Raw genomic sequence first — 19,558 nt, forward strand, 5'->3', positions numbered from 1 at the left:
TCCTCCGGTCATCGGACTGGCCATCAACTGTCACGCCGGTCACCGGCCATCGACGACGGCACCGCTGTCCACGGTGGGCGAAAAATCTTCCGAGGCCCTTTTTCGCTTCTCTTCTCGAGGAGAGCCCGAATTTGGGGTTAAAACAACCCAAAAACCTTCAAAAATTAATGAGAAACACCATAAAACTCAAGAATCCATTCGGATTCCGGCCACCGATCCTTGGCGGTGGCTTCCTCGGTTGTCCACAATTTTGGAAAACCGAACACCGGTAAGTTCCTTCCCTCCTTTCCTCTTTTTTTATTTTTCAAGTTTTTTTTTGTGTTAAAATATTTGTAAAATAGATAAATGAACGAATAGAAAGAAGATCAAAAATAAAAATAAGGACAAACACCTTTTGAACTTGTTTTCTCCTTTTGATTTCTCCCAAAAATCTCTGTAATACAACCCCCTTTAATACAATCTCTTCTCTCCAAAAATCAATCGATTCTTCCTCAAAATACCATCGATCCCCCCTCTCTACAATCGGTTCTAGTATGGCTTTTATAGCCATTTACAAACTTTATTATATATATTTGTTATCTTTTCTTCTTCTTGTATGGCAGGCAAACGGTGGTGGAGGCATGTGCCACTTGGTAGTGGTTGGAAGTGGGTGGTTGAGGCTTGCGACTAGGGTTTCTAATTTAGAAAATAGGTTGTGGGCTAGGGTTTCTAAGCTTTTGGGCTTCTTTTAGGTTTTAATTTTGGGTTGTAATTGGGTTGGTAGCTTTGTTTGTAAATGGACTTTTAATGGGCATTTTGATTTTTTTTATTTTTATTTTTCAAAATTTAGTTTATTTATTTTAAGGCCGGGCAAAATATGGGTTCTACATTTGATATTGAAAAGTGAATTGAATTGTATTGAATTATGAATTAATGTGAATAATTGAAATATATTGTTGAATTGAATGAAATTGTATGAATTGTGAAAATGGGTGAATATATGTGATTATCGAATGGTATATTGATGAAAGAATTATTAAATTGAGAAAGTGAATGAAATACCCTATTAACTACTCTAATTTGAGTCGGATATAATTGGCATGCCATAGGATCCGGAAGTGTACGGGATTTGCTTGGCTTTATCGATCGGGCACTTTATGTGTCGTATTTCGTGCACCTCGTGTGTCGTATCGGGCACCTCGTGTGTCGTTTTAGGCACTTTATGTGTCGATATCGATCAGTACTATGTACCGTTTTAGGCACAATGTGCCGTACTGGTGTGTTTGGGTTGGAATCCGTGTATCCGTCAAAGTCCGGGTTTGTTAATAGGGGTAAATAAGTGAAAGATAAATCGAATAAATTTGATTGATCAAGCTATTGAAATGAAACGAGAAATTGAATTGAGAATTGAAAATTTAGATATGAAATTGAAAATATGAACCAAAGGTTCATGAAATGATTGGAGTTCGAATTGATGATATATGATGCCACTTGATGAATTGAAATGTGATTTGAGATATATGAATCGTATGTATATCTTGAAAGCTATCGAGGATAGTAAGTTGATATGATATAAATGAAATTGATGTTATTGAAATGAATTAAAATGGAATATGATTGATAAGTGTATAGTTGAATATAGTTTAATGATATTGAATTGTGAGTAAATTAAGGAAAGCTATACCGAGTAGTAAGTGAAAGAATGGAGTAAATAATAATGGATTTAGTTAAGAATTGAACAATTATGTTATTGTGTTTATTATATGATTTGTATAAAATTTATATGGTAAGTAGTTGAAATTTATCTATGAATAAATAATTGAATAATTGTAATTGTTATTATGATCTTAATTATTTGTTATATTATTAATTGTTCGGATTATAGAAATACCACTTGAGTATACCATACTCATTGTGCGTTTGTTTCGTCATGCAGTTAAGTAAAGATAGTACGTTGAATCAACATCCCAAGACGATCCCGAATTCATTAAGGTAAAGTATCTTGAGTATTGATAATGACATGTACCCAAGATGTTTAATGAGAGTCAATTAGGTTGTAAAAGTATTGAAGAAATGAGTAAATTATGGTTGGCAACGGTATGTAGTATGAATTTTGAAATTTACTAAAAAATCGTAGTGATTCTAAATTAGTCCCGAATTGAATTTACTGTTCATATTGGACCACGAGGGCCCATTAAAGGGACAATATCTTAAAACTAGGATGTGTGTGAATATTTATTTTAATTAATGACCGAAATTAGACTGTACTGACTGGTAATGTCTCGTAACCCTGTTCCGGTGACGGTATAGGGTTAGGGGACGTTACATGGTAGAGTAAAGAAAACTACTCTATATTTATACTTATAGTAAAAAAAAATTTTTTTTTGCCTAGATAGAGCCTTTGATAGACATCTATCGATTTTTTTATTTTGTTTTTAGCATAATGATTTATTTGACCCTCTAACTTTATAAAAAAATAATTTTAGCCATTCATTTAAACTTTTGTCTTTTTTAGCTCTTAAACTTGCATTATTTGTCAAATCACCTAAAACTAGATGAAAAAGTTAACATTGATGATGTGACATACATGTAAATTTCTACGTGAATGTCATGTTAACAATTAATTAGTTTTTAAAATTTAAAAAATTCAAAAAAATATATAAAAAGTATTTTAAAAATTATAAAAAGTATTTTTAAAATTTAAAAATAATTTGTTAATTGCAAACGTGGTGTATGCTACGTCAGCAAAGTTAACAAACATTAACTTCTAGCCATTTTGGGATGATTTGACAAATAATACAAGTTTATCAGCTAAAAGAGAGAAAAATTAAATGGATGCCTAAATTTTTTTTTTAATTTAGAGGGCAAAAAAAGTTATTATGCCTTTTTTCTAATACATTCTTTTTGGTTTCTAATGGACATGAACATTTGGTACATGAATTTGACATTTTTCTTAATTTGGTACTTAAAACTTTTTTGTCTCAATTTGGTACTTGAACTTGACACTTTTTCTTAATTTGGTACCTAAAATTTTTTTAGCCCAATTTGGTACTTGAACTTGACATTTTTTCTTAATTTGGTACCTAAGCTTTTTTTCTAAGTTCAATTTGGTACCTAAATTTATTGTTATACAAATTAAGCAAAACATTAATGGTGTTAATTTTTTTTTGTTATGCTACAAAAATATTGTCAGTATTAGAGGAAATTCATGTTAAAAATAGGTATTGAGCTATACTTAATGAATTAATATTAAATAAGAAAAATAAACCCCAAATTAAAAGAAATTCATTGTTTTCATTGTTTTCAATTAACAAAATAATTAAAAACTAAATAAAACTAAAAGCAATTAAACATGTAAAATACAAAATATCATACCATTTGTCATATATCGACCATACATTGATTATTTTTGCTACCTCATAAAAATAATATTTTTAGTATATTTGTAAAACATTTGACAAATACCAAATCGAACAAAAAAAAGATTTAAGTACCAAATTAAGAAAAAGTGTCAAGTTTGGGTACCAAATCGGATCAAATCTATTTTTAATTTTTATAATTTTTAAAATATATAAATTGGAATTTTATAAATAGTTGGATTTCTAAAATTATTTAGAATTTTTTAATTTTTTTGTTGAGAGAGACCAATTTGTTTATTTTCAAAATTGAGAAAGGACCAAATGCGTATTTTTACTAATCATTATTTGAGTTATTCGAATTGTAAAATTTAATTCAACTCGAACTCAAAAGTCAAATTACATATTCTATTTGACTCAAATAACTTGAATAAATTGATTCGATTAATTTAAAATTCACAATTTTTTTAATTTTTCAATTAAATTGAGTTTTGCTCACCCTTACTATTGAGTAAGTTAATCTTTTTATAAAGTATATGTATTTCACATTTCATATTATGTTTATATTATTTTATAGAAAATATTATATTTAAGTTTTGATATGATGATAATTTATTTTACATCATTTAAACTATACCACATCAGAAAATTATGAGCTTTTCCCAGTCATGTGAATATTCATTGGCATCCAGCATTGCATGTGCTGTGGAAGATATTTCTGCCAAAATTTATCCGTATTCAAATGGTCATTTCCAATTCTCATTCATATCAATAATATTTTCATAATGAGATCTGTGATTATTATTATCTTTATTAGTTTTTGATTTAATTAAATAAATTATTAAAAATTTAAAATATTTTTAAAAAATTAATTTAATAATAAATTCATATTGATTCATGAGTTAGTCAATCTAATTCTTTATTTTGAATTGATACTCAACTAGTTTTCAATCCTTCGACTGACTAGGTTGATTCAATTTTGAAAACCATGATAATAGGGAGCTGCATCTTTTAAATCTTACTAAAGATAAAATTCACATTTAATATAAATATTTTGTTACTAACTTAAAAGATTATTGTCGATAAATATTTTTGGATGAAATTGTTAAACTAACTTTATTTGATAAATTGTTTTGATATAATAAACAAAAATGTTTTTGAATAAAGTTTGTTTTTGAACAAAGAAATTATAAAGTTCAAAGCATAAAAATCATTTCAAGACTTCCAAAAATCTTAAAAAATGTTTTGAACACTTAAAAAATTTTAGACAAAGTTCAAAAACGGTTTTAAACTCTTTTAACTCGATTGAAACATTTTAAATAAATTGAAAAACTGCTCCCTACAAGAAGTATCGATACTTTTCAAAATATATCGATACCTATTGTATTTTATTGATACCATCTTTTTATATCGATACCATTTTTACATTGATACCTTTTACCAAGTATCAATAAATGGTCTTTGGTATCATTGTAAGCTAACTTTAGAGGTCACTTAATCAGACATTAAATGCTAATAGTATTGATACTCGTAGAAAAAGTATCGATACTTTTTGTTACAGGTGAATTTAATGATTTGATATTTTCATCTCCAACTACTCTATTTAATTTCTCAACAACCACAACGGTTGGAAATGAATTAGAGGGTATAAATACCAACTTCCAAAGGTCCTACAACTACAAGAGATAATATTCAAGCTTAAAGATCAATAAAAACAACCTTTGTGATAAAATTTTCTATACTTTTCTTACAAACACTCGTAAGCTTCATTGTTATTTTATCTGCTCAAGTGTTCTTCTTTGTAATTTAACTTAATTTGCAAATATTATGATATTGTAAGAGTTTGTTCTTAGTTTGCTTATTTGTATTTATTTGAAAGAGTTTCGATAGAAATTTTAAGGGAGGTTGTAAGGTTAAACTTTATCCTCAAAGGTTGTCAAATTAGTAAATTTGGGAAAACCCTTAGTAGTGGAAAGATAAGGTAGTAGAGTAGGCAATTGGGGTCGAACCACTCTAAATTCTTGTGTTCAATTTTTCTATTCTTATTTTCTAGCTTCCACAAAATTTTAAATAGCCAATTCACCCCTTCTTGGCAATTTCGATTTGATTATTTAAGCTAACAATTGATATCAAATTTAGTTTCTTTTTGACGATCTTATAACCAAGAGAAGATTTTTGAGGTAGCTTAACTTTCAGCCAATTAATCCATAAAAGATGAAATCTACATCCAATTCAGTTTTTCTTGAAAAGTCATAATCTATCTCCAAGCCTCCTTACTTCAATGGTGCCAACTATTTTTATTGGAAGACAAGAATGATGTTGTTTATACAAGATCTTTCCATATGTGACATCATCATAGACGGTCCCTCCATACCTTTCAAGTAAGAAGAAGAGCTTTTTATTCCAAAAAGTAAGAAATAGTGGAATGAGGAAGATAGAAGGATCATTCAGTTGAATGCCAAGACTATGCACATCTTATTTTTTGCATTTGACCTGGAAGAATATAGTAGAGGATCATCTTGTTCCAATGCCAAAGAGATATGGGATAAGCTTGAAGTCACTTATGAATGTACTGACCAAGTAAAGAAGTTTAAGGTTGAAATTTTTAATCTAAATTATGAAGCCTTCAAAATGAAGCCCGAGGAAGATATTAAGGTGATGTCTGAGCGATTTACTATCATCATCAATGGATTAAAGTCTTATGGGAAGACATATGTGACAGCCCTAATTTGGCCCTAGTCGGAAAGTGGTTTCGGGATCACAAAACCGAGTCACAAAAATAACTAAATGTTATATTCTGTGTTTATTATATGTGAAAGTGCATGTGTGAAAATTTCATGCTTTGATTTTGTCATTTGAGAGTAAAATTATGAAATAGGACCTATGTGAAAATTTCTGAAAATGCTATAGGCCAAATTGTAGTGGCCAAATAATTTGTAGTGTAAAATAGGAGGATTTGCATGTCAAACCTCCCATTTTACATGTAGTGGCCGGCCATCATGTTGGTGGTAGACATGTGCAAATTTTTTTATTGAAATTATGGCATGAGTATGGCACAAATATTATATGCCATTTTGTGTCATAAATTGTTGGGTAATTAGAATAATAAGAGTAACAAAAGGAAGTGAAGGAAAAGTTTTGTCCATCCTTGTTCATGGTAGCTGAAAATGGAAGAGAAAGGAGAGGAAAAGAGCTCTTGAATGTTCGGTCACTTGGGGAAGGAAATCCAAGGTAAGTTCATGGTGCTTTGCTTCTATTTTGATGTTCATGGGTTTTTCTTGTTTCTACCTTAACCCATGAAGCATATTTTTGATATTTGGTTGTGTTGTGAGCATTCGGTCATGAATGGAAATGAGAGAAATGGTTGTTGTTTCATGTTCTTTTGATGAAAAATGGAGAATAGATGAAGTTGAGCCAAGCAAATGAGCATGCATGTGCCTTAGATGCTAAGGGGAAAAATCGGCTAACATGTTGTGTGTATTATGGCCGAATGTGAACTTGGATAATATTGAGTAATGTTGTGCTTTAAAATGATGAAAGGAAGATTATGCTTAAGTGAAGTTATAGGTATGTGATGATTGATTTGTGATATGCATGTTTAAATAACATGCATGCAAGGTATGTGTGAAAGAGTGAATTGGTAATAAATCTGCTTGGGACAGCAGCAGTAACATGATTTTGGAAAATCACCATAAATTGTGGGAGATGAGTTAGAAGATGAATAAATTATGTAATTAAATATTAATGAGTCTAGTTTCTTATAAAAGAAACCGTGTAAGCAAAATAATTTCCGATGATGAGATATTTGAAGTGATGTGGGACAGGGTCAGAATGACTTCTAGATCCTCTGTTCTGTTTTTATAAAATCATTATAAATTGTAAAAAAATGGTTATAAGATTAAGTTTATATTATTAGACTCCTTAATGAGTCTATTTTCAAATGAAATAAACGAGAACATATTTTGAATTTTGTACAATGAGAAATTTTATTCGTAGTGAAGAGTGGTCAGATTAGTCAAACAGTGAAATAAGGGAAAATTTAAGAAAAATCTGGTATTGATTGGCCAAACTAAAAATCCTAAAAATTTTATGTGTAAAATATATATGGGTCTACTTTCATATAAAATTAACAGAACTTGATTTGGAGTTTCGTAGCTCCAGTTATAAATGATTTAGTGACTGTTGCTCAGGAAGACAGCTTGCAGTGAAATTATGATTATGTGGTAAACATTGACAAAAATTTGTTAATGAGTTGCTTATTGATTTCTTATAAGCTTACTATGATCAGTAGGTGTGAAAGTTGAATATATATATATATATATATTATATTTTGAAAGTGATGCTTGAATAGTCGAATAATGATTAGTTTAAAATCTTTAAATTTTAAGCTCAAGAGCATAGAGGGGCAAATTCGGATAAGAGAAAAGAGAAAGTAATCGAATAGCCGTTGTAATCATTCGGCAACATTCGAGGTAAGTTCTTAAGTGTTTAAGCTTGATTCCTTTTTATATGCCCAAGAGTTAAATTAATATGGTAAAGGAAATGTAAATTTTATTTAGTTAATGTGCCGAATATGTAATGATTTAAGGCTATAAGCCGATTATGGCTATTATGCTTAAGTTGAATTGGATTTGGAAATTTGATGCACTAAATGAGTGTTATAATGAATAAACTATGCCGTATATGTGCTGGTGGAGATATCATGATTTGTGATTATTAAATACCTAAAGGAAACCATGATGTGTATAAAATTATTATTATTAGTCCTTTGTGATAGCCGAATATGGCTTGGCACTAAAGTGATTAAATGTGAACTTCGATGAGGTAAACCATTAAAAGTGTGGTGCTATAAGACTATGGGCTAATACAATATGTGGATTCGTTCCGTAAAGTAAATTATTCAGGTATGCGATATGTACTTAGGCATGTTAAATCGATTGGAATTGAATCATGAATGTGAATTGAGAAGCATAGGTAAAAATGCCTATGACATATATGAGAGTAAGGGTAAAACCATCGTAAATTATCGATAAGGATGGGCTATGTGCGGAACCATCTTATAATTGCTAATTTGACAGGTTGTGTGCAAATCAGTGAGCAATATGTATATATTAGATGAATCGTGACCTTTTGGTTCTACTTGAACTAAGTTGCGCGATAAATAATTTATGCATATGACTTATAGTCGAATGGTCACTATGGGTTAAGTTTGAATGGTGAAATGGAAATGTGATATGTTGAATGAGATGTGTTAATATATAATTAAATATGCATGATATTTGATGTGTATCCGGGCTTAAAGACCTGCAGGCTTCGTGCTGGTAAAATATCCGGGTTAAATCTCGCAGCTTCGTCTTTGGTATTATATCCGGATAAATCCCGCAGCCTAGTCTTTGGTATTATATTCGGCTTTCGTGCCTAGCGAGCTTCGTGCTTGTGATGTGTATTCGCCTTCGTGCCTAGCGTGCTTCGTCTTGATGATGTGTATTGGGCCTTCGTGCCTAGCGAGCTTCGTCTTTGGTGATGTGTATTCGCCGTGCCTAGCGAGCTTCGTCTTTGGTGATGTGTATTCAGCCTTCGTGCCTAGCAGCGTAATCTTGGTGAAATGATATGTTATGTGAATTCGTGTTCCTTGTAAGATAAGGGTTTAGCGAATGTTAAAGATGAAATGATAGTGTATTGTATCATGCTTATATGGCCTAATGGCAAGTATAACATGTTGGTAAATATGCAATGTGCTTTTATAATCGAATCATAAGATTGAAATGAATGTGAGTGAAATGTTATGCATAAGCTATCAAATGTTAAGTGTGAAAATGAGATGAAAGAAAAATGTTTGAGATGTATAATTATATATACGTTTAAATGATGTTAGTACTCAATTGATATGAATATGTTATATGGAACTTGTTGATTTGATTATTCGGGCCTTTGAGCTTAGCAGACTATAATGTCGGTAAGATACTATTCGGGCTTTCGAGCCTAGCAGGCTATAAAGCTAGTGAAATGATATCGGGCCTCGAGCCTAGTAGGCGAAATGCCGGTGATTTGAGAAAAGCCTATGACTAAGGTACCTCGTGCTAGATTATCAAATGAATATATTTAATACGTAAAGTGGGCCAGGTACGCAGTATGTACTCATATGTGAGTTTGATTTGAAGTGAATCATAAGGGAGTAATGTGATACGTACGTGAATAAATGTTAAAACTATACCTATGATCATGATACACCGGTCGGGTGTGAAAGTATGTGAGGTATTTGATAAAAAATATGTTATATGAATTGATTAAGTGTGATAAGAATGTGAACGTGCATTATGTGCTTGTGTATATTCGCCGATGGCAATATCCTAGAATTTGGCCTCTTAAGAAATTAAATAATCAAGTATAATTGCGTTTATTTGTTTGCATTGCTTAAGACTTACTAAGCTTATGAAAGCTTACTCCGTTGTTACATTTCTCTTTTTATAGATTGTTGACTTGATTACACTTTCGGGTTGGAGTTCGCAGGAGATATTATCACCTTTATTGAGCTCACGTTATCGGTGTAAGTAAATCCTAGTATTTGAGTCTATGGCATGTATAGGGTTTTAATGTTTTGGACCTCGTAAGCTCATATATGGGATAGATTGCATGTGAAAAGAAACGTTTTAAATTGATTGAAATTTTTTAGCACGGTTTTTGTGTGATTGACTTAGTTTAAGCCGGGTAACACCTCGAACCCTGTTCCGGTGAGGGATACGGGCGAGGGGTGTTACAACATATGCAAACGAAGAGGTGATAAGGAAGATGCTTTGAAGCTTGGCTAAATCATGGAAAGCCAAGTTGACTGCAATTGAAGAAGCAAAGAATTTAGAAATGTTGACATTGGATTAGCTCACTAGTTCTTTGCTTATACACGAGATGAGACTCAATGAACGGGTTGAATAAACCAAATTTGAGAAGAAAAAGGTTGCTGTTGCTCTTAAATCCACCACAAATAAAGATAGTGAATCAAGTGAAAAGGTGGATGAAGACAAAGAGGTGGCCATGTTTGCTAGGAGATTCAAGAGGTTCATGAAGCCTAGTAAAGAAAGAAGATTACAAAAGAAGAAGGGATTGAAGCTTGAATCTACTATGGAGAAAGATCCTATTATTTATTATGAGTGCAAGAAATAGAGACATGTCAAGTTTGATTGTTCTCAATGGAAGAAGAAGAAGAGATCAAGCAAACAAAAGCTTAAAGCCAATGTGGCTATATGGAGTGATGACGATTCCTCTGATGAAGAAGATCAAGAAGTAGCCAACTTATGCCTTATAGCCATTTATCAAGAAGTAGCCAACTTATGCCTTATAGCCATTTGTAACAGCCCGTTTTTCTGTATTGTCGAAAATAGTAGTTTCGGAACCACAATTTCGATGAGTGAGTAAATAATATTTACGAGTCAAATATAGTGTTATATTGAATTTTGATCGGACAAATTTGCTAATTGAATAGTTAGTTAAAGTACACGTTGTTTGACCCTAAAATTAATGGTTTTGAAAAATGAGGTATCAAGACCTCATTTCCGTAAACAAAGCTTGTAAATATTTTTAGTAAATGTTTACAGAGTTGTTACATAGGTGAATTAAATTTTTGATAGTTAATTTTACCAAATTAATGATTAATTAAGGTATAAAGACTAAATCATAAAAACTATAAAGTTGATCACTATTGAATTTTAGCTTATAAAAGATTTAATTAATGAATCTATAGGGATATAAGTGACACTTTAGCCACTTTTATATAGGTGGGACAGTTCATGTTTATAATTAACAATGTATAAGTTAAATTATTAATGTTAAAATTAAGTTAAAGGTTAATTAAAATATAATAAAACAAAAACAAAAGTTGGCACCATTTTATTTTCTTTCTTCTTTAACCGCGAGTGTTAAAAAGAATGAAGCAAGCCATGGTTAACCTTCAACCATTCAGCCAAGCTTCCAAGCTTTGCATGGATATGTTATTTTAGTTCTTTTTTTTATTATAAATTTTATGTTTTTAAGATTGTTGTAACTCGATTTAGCTAATCTGGGTGTTAGTTTTAAAATTGTTAAAATTTCTAAATAATATCATTTATGAATGCTTGATGAAATTGATATTATTTGGTTAGATTTTCTGTTTAGATATGAAAAATGATTAATTTGTAAAGAAAAATTGTAATTTTGAAAATAAAGGCTAAAACAAAAATATTTTGAAATTGGTAAGAAATTTATGTAATTATTGAATTTAGAGGGCTGTACAAGGATAACATTGGAATCAGATTGTAAGACGAAGCTTGAATTTGAAAGATATAGCTATTTCGATTTTAGGGACTAAATTGAATAAAATGTGAAAATTTAGAGAAATTGTGTAAAATGAAATTAAGTTGTTATATGCATATACTAAGATGTTATAAGGCTATTGAAATTGATAAATTGTAATTAATTACTATAGATTTGGAATTAAATCAATCGAAAGTTAATCGAGAAATAAAATAAATTGTAGATTAATCTCTAACACTTTGTGGTTACCGTTTTTTAGGTAAGTTTATATGGAACTTACTGTATTCTATTATTATGTTTGAATTGTGTGTTTATACCTATTAATTTTTTTTATATATAAGTGTAGTTTTTATTAATATGACATCTATCAGACTGAATTGTAAAAAAAGAAAAAATTAAATGATAATAGTGAATAGATGAGTAGTGTTGACTGCCAAAGTTTTGATGTGATTGAATGATGTGTATATGATGATAACTCACCGTAAATGTATGTGAATTTTTATCGAAAATACGAAAAGCGAGTATACAACTATAAAAACTGAAAGTGGATTGAATATGATGAATAAGACCCTTGTGAACTTAGTGAATAGCTAGAATACAAATGATATGTCATTAGGGTTTATACAGTTTCGGGTGCTGGTCTTGGATGTTTTATCGATGGCTAAGGTCTTGTATTTGTTAAGAATTTTTTGCAACTTGTGTAAGCAGTATCGTGTAAAGTTACCATCCCGACCCATATCTCGTGTAAGCAGGCTCATTTTCATAGCTTGTGTGAGCATTTCTTTTCACAACTTGTGTGAGCAGTCTTATCTCGTGTGTCCGAAGTATATTTACTATAGTTCTCCAAAAATAAATAGGTTGTGAAAGTGAATTGGATAAAGGTTCAAAGATGTATTAAATGTCGTATGTTTATAACTTGTAATTAAATCATTACGAACTAATGAATTGGCCATGAAGTATTAATTTGTGAAATGTTATATGATTGTTGAAAATGATGGTTCATTAGAATGTATATGGCTATGTTGCATGATTATGAGAATGTCAAGGAATTGGAATGGATTAAATTGTTATGTTGCCAAATGAGCATGGTTTTAATTTGATATGAGTAAGAACTTAAGTATATACGTATACAAGTCAAGTACGAATTGAATATCATATTTTTATGCTATATCGAATTGTTATACATGTATATGTGAATTGATTTAAAATGTTTGATGTATGAGTAAACTAACAATTTGATTATTTCATGAAAGTGTATATGAAAGTAACATGATGTCAAAAAATTCTCGTACTTAGCTACATTATGTTTTCATTGCTTAAATGTTGATTTATCAAGGTAAGTTGAGTAAATTTTCATATGGACTTAATAAACATTCATAATGCTTATCTTGTTTGCTTTTTGGTCTCTGTATAGGTTATTTTGCGGAACGTGTCGATCGGACCAACTCGGAGCTCACACTATCCAACCTTTGATTCAGTAGTCTCTTATTTGTTCCGAAATCGGTTATGTGGCATGTATGTAAGGTTGTATTGTGTTTAAGTTATCTTGAATGTTCATGATCTTGGTCTAATGATGTTGATGATGTTGGATGTTTTGGTATTATTATGAGATATGTAAGTGGCAAGTGAATAGCCAACTTGAAATGTGACTTATTTGAGCCTATGGATGTATAATGGCCAAGTTTGATTATGGTTCGTATGTGCTAAAATGTTATAAAAGGTATAACGAAATGGACATTGTTGTAATCCATGTTTGAGATAAGTAAATAGTTAAGTTTTAATGTTTCGTAGGTTGACATAACATGTTTGGATTGATAGGTTAGTTTGGTTTTGAATGTGAAATGGTAGTATAAGTTTTGGTATATGAAAATGGTATTGAATGGTTATTATTTGATTGTATCATGAATGAATTTAGATGCCAATTTTGGATTGAAACACATGGTTGAATGATTTGTAATGGTTCGACTAGTCTAATTGTTTTTGATGTGCCAATCGTGGCATATTGGTTATGTAATGCCCCAAAACCCGGCCTAGAAGTTTAGACCGAATCCTGGATGTTACATTTGCCACCAAAAGTGGTGGAAACAAAAACTTTAATTTAAACCAATAAAACCTTTTTGTTCATTATGTTTGAAACAATATTAAACTGGCGCCAAACATTCAGAAATTATGAGATTTTACTTAAATCGAATCAAACAGTATTTTTCTGAGACCTCCTGTATACTGAGTCCAGTTCCAAAACATGAAAAGTACCTAAAAGGAAAGACACTATAGAGATGAGCTACGCGAGCTCAGTGTGAGTCTGAAACATGATCAGACGGCAACAGATGGAGTGATACAATAAATACTTTAGACAAGCATGTGCATAAAAATATCACTTCGAAAGTCCCAAACGGTATGTCAAATACAATATCAAACCACAAAAATAATTTTCCAGTCATACGCAATAATCAGATCATATTACATGACATTAACTATACTGTCAATAATCAAAAGTTCACACAACAGACGTATATTCAGATGCGAATAGATGCACAAGTCAAAATCCTACCCCTCCAATCAAACACCACTTCGTCCATCCAACACACCACATTAGAGAAATTGTAGGCCCGTCCATCATGCACACCACATAGAATCATAATATGTTCATCCACCCAACACACCACAACGTGGAACTATGCCACTTGAGTAACTGTATACAGCTGAGCTGATATACGTATAGGATAGTGCAGTAAACCGTTATACAAAAGTATCACAGTTAAAACTGCAAGTCTGTCTTCTTTCTTTTCATAACTAGATCCCAAAATTTTCATGCTATGCAACAATGCACACATTACGCAGACATTATACAGAAACGATCATTAACAGTTCCAGTTGAATGGATTCAGATTTGATTACACTTGTATTCTAATAATCAGTTATGACAACAATAATAAACTCATACTTATTTATCACATAAACGAGCAATAAAATTAAAGCCCATAAACGCTCATATATACACGAACCAAACTAAATCGAGTCTCAAACATACTTACCGAGGCTTAAACGTGGGTTGAATTACACAGAAACATAAAACGGGTAGTTTATGACTCAAAACAAAAATTTTGCAAAATAGGGCCACAAAGCCGTGTGCCTCGGCTGTGTGGAAGTGTCCAGGTTGTGTGGGGGTCTACACGCCCGTGTGGAGGCCACACATACCTATGTGGAGGGGATACACGCCCGTGTGAGCAGCCTGTGCAACTCACTATCCAAAAATGCTAAAAATAAAGAACAGAGGAGACACGACTGTGTGGAGATCTCACATGCCCGTGTCGAATACATGCCCATATGGCCAGGCCGTGTGGCACCAAAATTCACCCAAAAACCTTAATTCCCAATTTCACAAGGCCGTGTGAGCCACCCATGTGGGGCACATGCCCATGTGGCCACCTATGTGGTCACGAAACCACACCGAAACAGTCTGAAATTCATGCTTTTGATGTCGAAACAATCCTCAACCCTTGGTAACCCAGAATTATGCCAAAACATACGGAATTTCATGCACTTCAGAAACAATATGATACTTCAAATAACCAATCTCATAAACACACAAGACATTATCGAATTTCACCGTAATTTGATATCGAAGTTAAACCGTTTTAGAACACACACCTTTGAACGCGATATCAAGCAGCACCTCTGATAAAACGAAACACACAAGGACAATCTCCTTTGACAGAACGATAAATAAATTGCGTAAAACAGAATAAGCAAGAACAAACGCAATTAAAATTGGAGAGAACATAAAAAAGAAGGATGGGAAAAAAATAAAAAGTAAAAGATGAAGAATGTACTTATTTTTATTCTAAAATTAACTTTCATTTAAAAAAAATAAAATAAAAAAATAATTATCAAAAACACTCACAGGGATTCGAACACGAGACTTAAAGATACACTAACACACAACTAACCACTAGACCAATAGGCCTATTTTGACATTAAAATTCGAAATTAAACCCAAATGTTCAACCCGCTCACTGACTTTAACCACAAACCTTAAAACTTCTAACCCTAGATTCTGAGATGTTACAGGTTTGGTATTTAGGGAGGAGTTATAAGTTGTATTTTTGACATGAAAGTGTATGAACTAGTATTTTTGTTGGCTAAATGTGCATTTTAGGTCCTTTTGAATGGTTAAATTGAGCTAGGCGTTTAATGACTTATTTCTGCACTACACTGTTTGGCACACGGCCCACGGGCTATTGACATGATCGTGTGCTCTTTAGAAATTAAGAAGCATCTGTATCACACGGTTCCAGTTTGCCACACGGTCCAGCCATACGACCGTGTGATTTTTTATGAAACTTGCAATTTGGTCCAAACGACTTCAGTGAGTTACATGGTTTGGACACACGGTCGTGTGACCCTTATTTTACATAATTGCCTTTATCTTTTGAAAATGTTACAATTTAATCCTTGTGTATTTCCAGGTCAAATTTTAGAGTTTTTGTAAGCTCAATTAAGACTCGAATTTAATTGTATGTCATAATATTTGAATGTTTATGACATGATTGATTATTGGAAGGTTTTATTCATGATATAATTGATTTGTAATTTCAGAAATGTTACAAATTAGTCCTAGTTAATTTTTAGGTTGATACTAGTGAATACATAAGCTGGTATAAGGCCCAAGAAAGATTTATATTAAGTGATTATGCATTGAACTGATTCTGATTATATGATTCATGTATAGTTTGAATGTTAATTGTGTATTTATGAAAAAAATTCATGTTTATTTAAAATAATTGATGTGAATTGAATGTATTTTGTTCTGGCTTTAACTGTAGCATTCCATAGGTCGGGTCCGGTGATCGGGTCAGGTAATAGGTGTTGCACCATTGATGACTCTAAGGTAACTTCTAACTTATCTAATTCATTTTATTTTGTATTTGATGAGTTACAAGATGCCTATGATGAGTTGGGTTTGCAGTTTAAAACTATGGTTTCAAAATATAAGAAAAACATTTCAAAATTAAAAGATGAAAATAGTTCACTCTCCAAAGCCAATCTTGAACTTGAAAGTAAAATTCATGACACGCAAGCTATTATAAATGATTTGGAGAAAAAGAACCAAGACTTGCATAATTTTCTATCAAAATTTGCACACACGCTTGTGTGGCAGCCTGCGTGTCATCTACTATCCTGTTTCTGATGACAAAAAAAACACAGAAGAAGGAGGGTTTTGATACCCTACTTGAAACAATGACAACCCAAAAGCAATCTCGAGACTCCCAAAGCTTAGAAACCCAATCCAATTCTCAATTAATGGAGATTCAAAGGGATACAATAAATCACAACAACAATCAACGTCAAAACTTTCAACGCACAAACCCGGAATGAATAAAACTTACTTATCAGAAGTTTAACAATGCACACTCAAGTTTTAAATGACAAAAGAAGTGTTAGGCTTCTCTTGACCTTCTCTTAACCTTCTATAACCACGATCAAACATAGTAAAAGAAAACTGATCAACGCCTTCACTTTGGGATTTCAAGGAAATTCACAATTCATACCTAACAACTAGAATTACTACAGTTTAATCTTACCTTTAAGCACCGAAACAACCAACAGTACGATGTTATTCAACAATTAACCTAACAAAATTTTATAGAAAGAGGAATTCATGAACAATGCCAAAAAAAAAGAAGAAAAAGTAAAATAAAAAAATAGTGAAGGAAAAGAAGTTAAACTTATAAGGAAATTTATTTAAAATTCTAAGATCTATATTACAGAAAAGTGCAAAAATAATATTCCTTAATGCACACGTAGAAGTTCGAACACAGGACCAATGAAACAGATAAATGCTTAACTATTGAACCACTAGGCTCATCGTTGAGACATCAACGCACATGATTTAACTTATGTGACACATGCAAGTCTAAAATTTAATTAAAAAATACACAAAACTTCAAAAGATGTCACTCGAGCCTCAGACCTTTAGTGAGCAACCAGAGCGCATTACCACAGAAACACCCACATTTTCATTGACACAACCTAATAAGAAAAGTCACTTTTTTGGGGCATTACAGCTTAAAAGTAGCCTAAACCCTTCTCTAAGTTCTGAGTGTAAGCTTTCTTATTCCTCTCATTTATTTTGCAAAAGTTGTGACTTTATGTTATGGATTGAGTAGTATGATGTATAATGTGATATGTAATATATTTTATGTTAGTTTTTGTTAAATGTTTTAGTTGTGAGCATGCTAAACATACCAAGTGATAGTGATGATGTTGTGTTAATAATGTAAATGTGTAGTGAAAGTGTGCAGAAAATAGTAAGTAAATATGTGTTTTATTGTGGATACTTTGGACTTGTGATCTTTTGAGACCGTTGGATGTAGTTGACATGCCATAGGATTTTGTGAGTACTCACCCTTATGTTGTGATTTTGGAGCATTAAGGTTCAAGATAGTTTGGAGAGATAAAGGAATGTGATATAAGCTCCATTCATCAGGATATGTTGGTGTGATAGAGAGTGTTAGCTTGATGCTACACTTTTGGGATATGTTTGACTCCTCAAGTCATTGGTTTGTTGGACATCCATGCATCTAAAGTGTGATGATAGAACCCATTTTTATATTTCACAATCTCAAGTTGCCAATATATCAATTAATGAATCATTTGTGAAATATAATGCATGTGTAAATATGTGATTACAAAGTTAGATGTATAAGTAAGTGATGCATAGATATGTTAGTTTGGCACTATAGTTAAACTCTGTTGTGAAGTGTCTTTTGTGGCTTACGTTTAAAGTATGGTATTATGCATCTTTTCGTAATTCTGTTCATTGAGCTTGTTTAAGCTCACACACTCCATTCTAAACCATTTTAGATATTTAGCGTTGCGATGTAAGCGATGCAGTCCCAAGGAAGTGATCCAAGTTAAGCTTAGTAAATTGAGTAGGTGACATTTGATTATTCTTTGAACTGTGGAAATAAAGGCAATGTGGCTAGAATTTTGGTTGTTTATGTTATTATGTCTTTAGTGTTTTGATATGATTATAGACTTTTAAGATTTGATGGATGTTTACCATTATTCTACTGGTTTTGTTATAGTTTAATTAAATTGAGGTAGAGATGTTATTTTAGACTATGATTATGATCATTTTGATGTTGGATGGTATATTAGTTAATGCCTATTGGATAGGAAGATGTTTAAGTATGAATTTTTGCCCTGTTTTGTAGTGTTTAAATGTCTTGTGTAGATGTATCAATATTCGGGCATAAGTATTGATACCTCCATATTGTAACGATTGTGAAAGAAAACAATAGCTCATTTTGGTATCGATACCCTTTCACAAGTATTGTTACTCAAGGTAAAAATATAAATACTTTTGCTTTGTATTGATAATTTTCTTGGTTTTAAAATTTGAGGAAAAACAAAATGCTAAAAAGGTGCCGATTTTCCTAATGGTATCAATATCAATCTTCATAAATACTGATACCTGTGATTGAGTATTGACGCTTACGTGAATGTCTTTGAAATTGTTAATTGGTCCTTCAGCATGATTTTAAATTGTTCCTAAAGCCGACTAAAGGTTGTCAAGTCGTGTGAATGATGCCTAAGGTGTTTTAGTTTCAATACTCTTATAAACATTTGAATGTGACGATGGTTGTACGTAAATGTGACTATACGAATGTGTATGAAGTTGCGAGGTTTGATGTAGTGTCTTGGTACTCGAGTTCGGTGGTCGGGCCGGGTATACAGTGTTATACTTATTTTGGTATCTTTTGTAGATACTCGAAGGTTTGATGTTAGTTCTTTGATTTTATTTTTAAATTTCTTTTCTTGGACTAATAAAGTCACTCTCTTAAGCTTTATTTGTTGATTTTTGATATAACAAAAAGGGGGAGAAGAAAAGAGAAGAGAAGAGAAGAGAAAGGTAATTTTAATTGGTATTTGGT

This window comes from Gossypium arboreum, chromosome 8 (genome assembly GCF_025698485.1).
Source record: "Gossypium arboreum isolate Shixiya-1 chromosome 8, ASM2569848v2, whole genome shotgun sequence".
Lineage (NCBI taxonomy): Eukaryota > Viridiplantae > Streptophyta > Magnoliopsida > Malvales > Malvaceae > Gossypium > Gossypium arboreum.